The sequence below is a fragment of the Hevea brasiliensis genome, chromosome 4 (assembly GCF_030052815.1).
Source record: "Hevea brasiliensis isolate MT/VB/25A 57/8 chromosome 4, ASM3005281v1, whole genome shotgun sequence".
NCBI lineage: Eukaryota > Viridiplantae > Streptophyta > Magnoliopsida > Malpighiales > Euphorbiaceae > Hevea > Hevea brasiliensis.
Genome location: NC_079496.1, coordinates 42817577 through 42828690, shown reverse-complemented (window position 1 = coordinate 42828690; position 11114 = coordinate 42817577). Strand labels below are relative to the sequence as shown.

The following is an 11114-nucleotide window of genomic DNA, read 5'->3' as shown; positions in this document are numbered from 1 at the left end:
ATTATAGTTCCTCACTTTAGTTTAAATATTTTTCCGGACATTCTAGCTATTCGGACCGACATTGGTCACAGGAACAGTAGAATGTACGGAGTTGCTACAGGGAGGGTGTTACAGTAAGTGTTTGAATATGGATTGTTGGGCTGCCTCTGGTTGAAGTTTCCCCTATTATTGAGATAGTTCATTTATTCTATGGGGGGTTTATTGAAGCTATTGAATTCTGAGGTTATATATCTGCCTCCATAGTCATCGCAATGCTGGTTGCTTATACCAACTGCGTTGGCTTGCATTTTATCGAGTCTCTTTGTGAGCTGATCAAATTGAGCATTTATCATGCTTAGGGCGTCCACTTCTAGGACCCCTACTATTCTTCTTGCAGTTCCTCTTGCAGTTCCTCTTTCATTTGACCACTCATAATTATGATATGCGACCCTCTCTAGAAGTTCGAGTGCTTGTGTCACTATTTCCTCCATTAGGTAACCTTCTGCAGCCGAATCTACTGTGCTCCTTGTAGAGAGTAGTAACCCATTATAGAAATTTTGCACTAGTAGCCAATCCTCTATGCCATGGTGTGGACATTCCCTCTGCAAGTCCTTATATCTTTCCCATGTGGCATAGAGTGATTCACCTTCCTTTTTGTCTAAAGCTGTTGAGCTCAAGCCTCAGTCTTGTAGTCTTTGCAAGTGGGAAATACCTTGCTAGAAAAGCTTGTGAGAGGTTTTCCCAAGTGGTGAACTTTCCAACTGGTTGAGAAGGTAACCACTTCCTTGCTCTGTCTCGAAGGGAGAATGGGAATGCTTCGAGTCTTATGGCTTGATCAGACACTCCATTCATCTTAAACGTGTCACATTGGGCAAGAAAGCACTGGAGGTAATAGTGTGAATCTTTTGTTGATGAATTGCCAAACTGGGTTTGTTAAATCATTTGAAGCCATGCTGGTTTTAACTCAAAGTTGTTGGCTTACACTGTGGGTCTTGTAACACTGGGTTGAAATCCTTAGACAGATGGAGCTCCGTAGTCTCTCAAGAGTCTTGGCCTGTCATTATTATCGGCCATGGTTAAAATTTCGGGATTTTCTTGATCATGCTCTTGATGTTTCCTTTCCCTCCTGATAGCTCTCAGAGTTTTATCTATTTCAGGATCACAGTCAAAGATTTCTTCTTCTAGCCTTGTTCTGGTCATACACCAGGTCAAGCACCTGAGAGAAAAGAAAAGAAATAAAATAAATTAATAAAATTAAATAATAAATATAATTACCTAAATCAGTTAAATTGCCTATCGTTTGATATTACTAAAGCCAAATTCCTTGGCGACGGTGCCAAAAACTTGTTTGCTGGTTTCATAACCTCGCAAGTGCACGGATCGCTAACAAGTAATAAAGTAGTGAGTAGAGTATCATCCCACAAGAAATGTGATTAGTAAGTACCAATCTACACAGTAATTTTGGCTGTCTAAGCAGTCGAATATAATCGGGAAATGAAATTTATCTATTTTGAAAGCTGGGATAAAAGGGATAATAAATCTAAATTAGATAATCTATTTTGAATTGATTCTGGAGTTAAGATTTCACACTTGAATCTCACAATGGATGTGACTTCGTTTATTCATTGGATAGAGAATCAGTTGCCTTGATTGAAATTAATCCTAAGATATCTTAGGTCCTCTCTCAAGGCACCCAGGGTGTGTTTGAATCAACCTAAAACCTACTTTCGAGGTGATTAAATTAATGAAAACCCCTTCAGATCTTTGATTAATTTTGAAACTCCACAAAGGTTATCAGCCTATCTCTAGGTCAGATTTCCTAGGTTTAAAATCTTAATTTTCTAATATTAATCTTCACCTTTCAGTCCTTCAATTAATATCTATAATCAATACTAGGTGGGTACCAACACATAGCATGTATTAAGATCACAAGAAATTAAATGAAGGAATAAATCTCAAATCCAATAAATAAAACTTAATGTTTATCCATAATAATGATTACAAGCATTATTCTCCCAATTCCATAATATGAAAGTTACTCACTCATGGTGCATTCAACAAACATAATAAAAATGAAGTAAAGAACAATAAAAATTCATTTAAGGAAATGGAATGAATGAACCGAATAGGGTTTGCAACTTTGATTTTATGGAATTTCAACTGAAAAACTCTTCCTTGATACTGATGTTCTTCTCCTCAAGACAGCTGAAGAGAATGCAGAAGCGAGTACTTTTCTGAATCTCCTAAAAAGCACTGTAAAAAGATTGATCCCCCTTTTTTTCTTAATATTTTCTGCTTCTATTTATAATAGCTATTCTAGGGTTATGTCATTTTGAGTCCAAAAAGCCTTAGGAGTCTGTTTTGAATGTGTAAACAAGAGCGGGAATTCGAGTTAGGAAACTGGCTGCCGCATGATACACAACCCGTGTGTCACTACACAGCCCTAGGCCGTGTAACTTACTAGAGATGAATGGGTCTATCTTGCATTGATACAGAAGGTTACACGGGTCACAGGAGGTTAAATGGGTCTAAGTACATGGCCTGTGTACTTTTATTCTTCTGGAAGTTCTTCAAGCTGGCCCAGTAAAGACTTACATGGGTCCCTATAGATTACACGGGTCCAATTACACGACCCGTGTACTTTTGTTCCTTCATTGGCTCTCTGGCTTTCATCTAGCAGAAGGTTACACGGGTCTATGGCTTTGCTTACACGACCTGTGTAAGGTGTATCAGCGGCTTTTCACAATCCTTTGACCTCTCCAAGCTTCCCTTCGCACTCCTATGCACTGGAACTTCACCAAAACACTTGAAATACTGCAAAAACATGGAATTTAGAGCCTAGCACTGGAATTTACGAAAGTTAATGAAATCAATAACTAAGTATGAGATTGTTATTCTAAATGCCATGAAATATTATGCAAATGTGCTTAAAAATATTTATATAATACAAGTGTATCAACTTACATAGGTCTCCATAGTTTACATGGGTCATGGTACACAGCCCATGTACTTTATTTCTTTTTTGGCCCTTTGGCTTTCTCCTGGCAGTAGGTTACATGGGTGTTACACCCTACTCCTACATAAGATGTAACATGATCCCGTAGTACATCTAATAAATTACCGTACTTCGCCCATCGGTAACCCATTAAATATACTACAAGGGATTTTAAATCAATTTTTGTGAAATTTAAATCATCGATTAAAATCTAGTGTTATAAAAATTTTTCAAAATTTTGGCAGAGTGTCGGCTGTATTTTGAGAAAACAGTTTTTCAAAACCTGCAAAGAAACACACTTCCAATATTTTTTCTCAAATACAACTCCAATAAACCATATTTCATCTCACAATTAAATCTCAATAATCAAATCAATTCATTTTCAAGCCAACCTCATCATAAAAAAAACATTTCATTAATTACAAGACTGAAAAATTAATATTACAAAACTATACAGATAAATGAAATCTCAAATTTACATTACAATAATTTTCATTTAATTACATACCAAATTATTTTACAAGAGTTTTTATACAACTACTCAAATAATTTACGTACATATTATTACATGCATACATCAAACCTATGTACATGGGTATGCCTATGATATACCTAGAGCTGATCTGAATGTGTCTTCAAGGAAGCTTACTCAACTGCTCTATGCTCTTTTCACCTACGACAGCATACAAAGCTATCGTTGAGTGGTGAACTCAGTGGTGCACAACTATAATTTAAAACATAGTACAATATGCATTGACAAAATTATAACAATTTATTTGAAAATCTCGAAATTCAAAAAAATTTCAAGAGTCAAAATCTTCATTGCCAATAATATAAATCATTGGTTAAAATGACTTTGAGCAAGAAATTCAATTTATCAAATCACAACTGGACATTCACTATTCAAAAACCATTCTTTATCTCACTAACTATGCAAGACTAATCCGAAAGGGCCATCACCAGGGTGATTCTAACTCCCTATGGTCGGGGAGGTCGAATCATCGTGCACAGTAAACACCATAATAATGAAACTTCTGAAAGGGCCATAACAAAAAAACTTAGACCTAACCTATATTAGGAGGAGAATCTAAGCCTGTACACGTACCATGGTAATCAAAACAAAGCTAACTCTTTTGTCTCCTTAACAAATGAGAGAGACGGATAATAACCTAATCAAGCATCTATAGTGAGATATGAAACAATATCATAATTCTCTTTGTCCTTTTTGTGAGCATAAATCACAACACAATGTTAGTAGTATGCCCTAGAACATATCATTTAGTATGTATCTTGTATATATTTTTATTAATAAAAGGCATTTCTACTTTTCCGTTTACATAATATATTTATATGTAATAGAAAAGGTCCATTGATATTTTGTTAGAAATATTATTCTTAAGTTGTTAAGAATATGAGTGATAATATTTCTAGCACAAAGTATCATAAATAGGTTCACAATCGAGGATACCTCATAATAAGGACATGACTTATCCAGAAAGATTGTATTCATGTTTATTCCCAAGTTATTTATATGAGATATAAATAAGATGGAATGGTGAGTCTCATGCCATATGACAAACATGATAGGCACTTATAAATGATAAGTAGGCCGAACCAGTGACACTTATGACAAGCACATGGAGTTTACTCTTGTCAATGTTTTGTCATAAATCATATCAGTGCATATAATCTTTAGACCTGAGATAGCACAGTTATCTTGTATATAGGTAGTTTGAGTTTGATAACGCTTCATACTTGTACTGTATGGGTATATGGGCATGTGTTGGCTCCTACTAGTTATATATGGAGGTAGGTGTTGATCAAGATGGAATCTGCCTCTAAGTAAATAGAGATAAAATCCTATGTTCATTTAATTGTTCTTGATGTTTCAAGTTCTGGCCAGACAGATAGATTTATTCGTAAAAGAGTTTCGATGAGAAAAATCTTTTAATCAAGAACTGGAATTAAAAGAGAACATAATATTCATAGCAAATGGAGTTTGACATAAACCATAACTCCAGCTTGAGTTGGGATTTTGTAACAGAGAGATTCTAGTGCATGGTAACATATGATTATAGGTTCATTTAAGGTAAACCTTATTACTAATTGGGTGGCCATGGCATGCTATGCTAGGTGTTAACCATGGTCTATGAGGTTCATAAAATGATTTAGAGAAATCATTTATAGTAAGAAAGAGTTCTGATGATATTAAGAGTTGATATCATGTCTCATTGCCAATTAGTGATGAGCCTAGTAAGTCACACACATACACAAGTTATCACCTATTTAAATATGATTTAATTAATTAATTAAAGAGTATAATTGATTAATTAAATAGGTTTGGTTTGCAATTAAATTGCAAAGTCCCTAGCATGACTTGAAACCAAATCTAGATTATTGGATGTGTAGTATAAATTAAATTTATATTTAAAGTATTTAAATATGAATTTAATTAATGAGAAATTAATTAATAGAGATTAATTAATTAATTTATATTTGATATAAATTAATTAGAAGAAGAAAAATAATTATTTTGGGTTGAGAACTCAAAATTAAGACACAGGGGCATTTTGGTCATTTTGCAGTGTGACACGTGGCACCATGAGATGGTGACACATGGGATTACACATAAGCTTGCCAAATGTTTTTTAATCATGTAAGATGATTAAAATCAAGATTAAATATAGGTTTGACACTTGGCACGATGTGATTGGGTCACTTAAACCTAGAGCTAATCAAAGGGTGACATGTGGCAAGGGTTTAATGTGTTAACCTAGCTATTTAAGTGTTGTTATGAGAAAATAAAACACAACCAGCAGCCACACTCCTTTGTCACGCCACTTTGAGGTTTTTATCTCTTCTTCTTCATCTCTTATCAATTCAAAGAGATTAGCCATCAATCTCTTGAATTAAGAACACTAGGAATTGTTTCTAGTGTCCTGTTTACATCTCTAATCTCTTAAAAGGCAGAACTTGAATTTCTAATTAATAGAAAAGGCTTTAAAGGCTGTTCAAGGGCTGCCATAGGTGTTCTTGGTGTGGACAAGCTAGAGGGACAACATCTGGTGTCCTGAAGATGAATCTCAAAGGCGCAGACACGCTGCAGTGCATCAAGAGGTTAGTGTAATCGTTCTTGGTTGCCATTTAAGATTTTAAAATTAATCTGATTAATTTTAAAATCTTAAATGGCAAATACAGATCCAAAAACATATTAAAAGAGTTTTAATATGTTGTTTATCATTGAAATCAAATAGATAAAAATAAATCTTGCATGATGCATGTGACCCTAGGTGAAAATTTTTGAATTCAATGGTATAAACTTGTGTTTTTTACGCTTCCGTTCCTTCAATTGGTATCAGAGCTCCTATATTTGCCATTTAGATTGATGTTTATATGATTTAATTGCGTGTTTGATCATGAGATCAAGAGTTTATTGCTGGTTGCAAAGTCAAAGTGGCCCAGAATTGAATCTCTTAGAAAGTCCATGATCATACCATATTTACTGCTTATCCATGAATGCATGAGATGTATGGGAATGTATGCAATTATATGATATATGCATGCTAAATGGATAATGTGCAAAGTGAGACCTTAATAGTAAATAGAATGACCATAAAATCTTCCAAACAAATGATTAAGTTGGAAATGCTATAATTAAAGTAATTATAACATAGGCCCTCCATTGGGGCAATTATTTTAAGAAATTTTAAATAGTTGCATAAGATGCAATTTATTTAAGAGATTTTCTTAAGAATAATTGTTAAGCATGAGATGTTGTAAATATGTAAATGGTTTAGTGGCCAATATTGGATGTACCTGAGGACATTAAAATTATTTGCATAATTACTGGCTCAATGGGATCAACTTAACTAATGCAAGATAAGTCAATAATGGATGTACCTGAGATTTTGAGCATTAGGGGCTAGGTAAAGAATTGAACCTCACATGAGATGTGATGGGCAAAGAGTTGCTCACTTATAGTTTATTGTAATTCCAATAATGGATGTACCTGAGGATGATCAATAGAATTATAAGAATTCAATCACCCACTAGAAATCCATCCAACTAGGATTTCTGTTTTCTACTTTGGAAGTGTAGGATTTGCTAAGTTAGTGGGAGGACTAATTTGATTAAAAGACCATAATCATTTTGGTTAATTACATGATACATTTACTAATTAATCTGGTTATTTTCTGCAGTTAATTTTCTGATAAAAATGATCACAAAACAACCACCACCATCCAATATCCTTGCATGCATACTTGATCACAATAGGTTGACAGGACCTAATCTGTCTGATTGGCTAAGAAATTTGAAAATTGTCCTGAACCTTGAACATATAGGATATGTTCTAGATTCAAATGTTCTTGGTCCCTTACCTCCAGAGGCCACACAAGAGGAACATGAAACTTTGGACAAGTGGAAGGAGCATGATATGAGAGCTAAGTGTTACATGCTTGCTTCCATGAGTAATAAGTTACAAAAGCAACATGAGAACATGCAGAGTGCGAGTGAGATCCTCCTTCACCTACAAGAGTTGTATGGTGAGCACAGTAGGAATGCTAGGTATGAGATATCTAGGCAGCTGTTCCGCATGAGGATGTTTGAGGGACAGAATGTTGGGGATCATGTCCACAAGATGATTCGGCTGATTGAGCAGTTGGAATATCTTGACTTCAACATGGATTTCCAACTACAGACGGATTTGATCCTTCAGTCCCTTCCTGTGTCTTTTGGGAAATTTTGTGACAAATTTCCATATGACTCAACAGGAATGCACCTTAGCTGGTTTACTCAACATGATGGTTATTGCCCAAAAGAATATGCCAGGCAATAAAGGAAAAGAGGTAGCTTTGGTTGCATCTTCTTCTGCTGGAAAGTCCAACAAGAAGAAGGGCAATAAGAAAAAGAAACCTCAGATTCCTGGTCCTTCTAAGAAAATAGCTAAACAGAAAAGGAAGACTAAAGCTGATGAAGGCAAAGCAAAGTGTTTCCACTACCAACAGGAAAGTGTTTCCATTGCCAATAAGAAAGTGTTTCCATTACCAGTAAGAAAGTGTTTCCACTGGCCAGAGTATAGCAATCTAAATGAAAGCAATGCCGTGGTGAAAAACAACTCAAGTTCAAAATATATTTGGCACTTAAGGTTATGTCATGTTGCAGAAGATAGGATTACAAAATTGGAGAAAATGGGGATTCTACCCTTATTGGACTCTAAGTCTACTCCAACTTGTGAATCTTGCCTTCAGGGCAAAATGACTAGATCACCCTTTGTTGGACAGGGGCTAAGAGATGAAAATATTTTGGAGCTAATACATAGTGATGTATGTGGTTCATTTAAAGAAATGGCTAGAGGGGGCTTTCATTATTTTATTACCTTTACTGATGATAAATCAAGGTTTGGGTATTTGTATTTGATGAAATACAAACATGAATCTTTTGAAAAGTTCAAAGAATTTAAATCTAAAGTAGAAAATCAAACAGGAAAGAGTATTAAAGCTCTTCGATCAGATTGTGGAGGTGAATATTTGAGTACTGAATTTGATGAATACTTGAGAGAGCATGGCATTGTTTCTCAGCTGACTCCTCCAGGAACACCACAACTGAATGGTGTATCTGAAAGGAGAAATCGTACCCTATTGGATATGGTACGTAGTATGATGAGCTATACTGATATGCCAATCTCCTTTTGGGGATTTGCATTAGAATCAGCTTTGTATATTCTGAATAGGATTCCATCAAAATCAGTTTCTTCCACACCTTATGAGATATGGCATGGAAGAAAATCAAGTCTTAAGCATGTTAAGATTTGGGGTTGTCCACTTATATCAAAAGTCAACACCGATAAATTGGAGACCAGATCGTAAAAGGGTCGATTTGTTGGATATCCAAAAGATAGTTTTGGATATTATTTTTATTTGCCTACTTCACAAAGGTTGTGATAAGTAGAGATGCCACATTTCTTGAACAACGGTTTGTTCAAGAAGGAGGCAAAGGAAGGCAAATAGAGTTAGAATTGGAGAATTCGACCAACCAACATATCGATGGATATAGATCCATCTAGTCAACCTATACCCGTTGATGAAACATCTACACTGCTCCTCATAGAACAACCAGGTATCTCACCCACCAGTGAGATATGGTTTTCTTCATGAAGAAGAACAAGAGTTGTCTACTCATGAAGAAGTAGATCATGGAGATGATCCACTTACCTATGAAGAAGCTATATCAGATATAGACTCTTCAAAATGGATTGATGCTATGAAATCCGAGATTGATTCCATGTATAAGAATCAAGTTTGGGATCTTGTTGACCCACCTGAAGGTATTGTACCTATAGGGAACAAATGGGTTTTCAGGAAGAAAATTGGTTCTGATGGAAAGGTAGAGACCTATAAGGCAAGGCTAGTAGCGAAAGGGTTTCGCCAAAGGCAAGGAATCGACTATGAGGAGACTTTCTCACCTGTTGCCAAGCTTAAATCAATTAGGATTTTATTAGCAATAGCTGCGTACTATGGTTATGAGATTTGGCAGATGGATGTCAAAATAGCTTTTCTCAATTGATACATTGAAGAAAACATTTTCATGGAACAACCTAGGGGATTTGAATCCCAAGATGGTTCCAAGGTATGCAAGCTAAAGCGATCCATTTATGGGTTAAAACAAGCTTCGAGGAGTTGGAACATCCGTTTTGATGAAGCCATTAAATCCTTTGGTTTTATCAAAAATGAGGATGAGCCATGTGTATATAAGAAGGTTAGTGACAGTGCTATCACTTTCCTTGTCTTATATGTGAATGACATACTATTGATGGGTAATGACACAGGTATGTTGACAACTATAAAGGTATGGTTGTCAAATACATTCTCCATGAAAGACTTAGGGGAGGCAACCTATATTCTTGGGATTCGCATCAATAGAGATAAAGCGAAAAGAATAATTGGTTTATCCCAAAGTCTATACTTGGAAAAGGTGTTAAAGAGGTTTAACATGCTTGATTCCAAGAGAGGATTGTTACCAGTGAGACATGGTATCCATCTTTCTGAAGAGATGTCTCCAAAGACACCTGAAGAAAGAGATAAGATGGCTTGATTCCATATGCTTCGTCTATTGGAAGTATAATGTATGCAATGTTGTGTACTAGGCCGGATATCGCATATGCTGTTAGTTTGACTAGCAGGTATCAATCCAATCCGTGTTTGGAACATGGATAGTCACAAGAATATCCTTAAGTACTTGAGAAGAACTAAGGATTTATTCTTGATTTATGGAGGTGGAGACTTGCAATTGGATGGTTATACTGATTCCGATTTCCAATCAGATATTGATGATAGAAAGTCTACCTCTAGATATGTGTTCATTTGTAATGGAGGTGCCGTCAGTTGGAAGAGTTCCAAACAGAGCACGACTGCAGATTCCACTACGAGGTCGAGTATATTGTCGCATCGATGTCGCAAAGGAAGTCGCTTGGATAAAGAAGTTCGTGACAGAACTTACAGTAGTTCCTTCCATTGAGTCAGCAGTTCCACTACACTGTGACAACAATGGATCAGTCATACAGGCTAAGGAACTAAGGTCTCACCCAAAATCCAAACACATAGAAAGGCACTACCACATTATCAGACATATGGTTGGGCAAAGGCGATATAGCCATGCAGGAAAATATCATCAGCTGAAAAAATTCAGCTGATCCATGCACTAAGCCTTTGTCATAAGCTCAGTTAGACTGACATCTTGAGAAGATGGGTCTAAGGTATTGTAATGAAAGGCTCTAGTGCTAGTGGGAGATTGTTAATAGTATGCCCTAGAGCATATCATTTAGTATGTATCTTGTATATATTTTTATTAATAAAAGGCATTTCCACTTTTCCATTTACATAATATATTTATGTGTAATAGAAAAGGTCCATTGATATTTTGTTAGAAATATTATTCTTAAGTTGTTAAGAATATGAGTGACAATATTTCTAGCACAAAGTATCATAAATAGGTTCACAATCGAGGATACCTCATAATAAGGACATGACTTATCCAGAAAGATTGTATTCATGTTTGTTCCGAAGTTATTTATATGAGATATAAATAAGATGGAATGGTGAGTCTCATGCCATATGACAAACATGATAGGCACTTATAAATG

General features: G+C 35.5%; 1 non-coding gene across 1 annotated transcript; it reads left to right on the top strand.

The window, feature by feature from the left end:
• The first annotated feature begins 558 nt into the window (after positions 1 to 558).
• LOC131179734 (small nucleolar RNA R71) lies at positions 559 to 666 on the top strand. The gene has a single exon (XR_009148621.1). It is a non-coding gene; the product is annotated as a small nucleolar RNA R71 (small nucleolar RNA).
• Positions 667 to 11114: the final 10448 nt, after the last annotated feature.